A 228-nucleotide genomic window follows, 5' to 3' on the forward strand; every position below is an offset into this window, starting at 1 on the left:
ACTCATATTATTAAGATTTTCTAATCGAAACCTTTTGATATCCTATTACGATTCGTTTATACTTTAATTACTTAAATAGATCGTTTGTGCAATGTTGCTATTGCTGATTGTAGTATAGGCGTAGTGGGGACTCGCTACGTTAAATAATGGGAACGCATCGACGGCGGCACCTCTTGGGTGATGTGGAAGCCCGCAGGTTGTCGTTGTTTATGCCTTTATTGTAATAAG

This window comes from Cephus cinctus, unplaced genomic scaffold (assembly GCF_000341935.2).
Source record: "Cephus cinctus unplaced genomic scaffold, Ccin1 Ccin1_scaffold0064, whole genome shotgun sequence".
NCBI lineage: Eukaryota > Metazoa > Arthropoda > Insecta > Hymenoptera > Cephidae > Cephus > Cephus cinctus.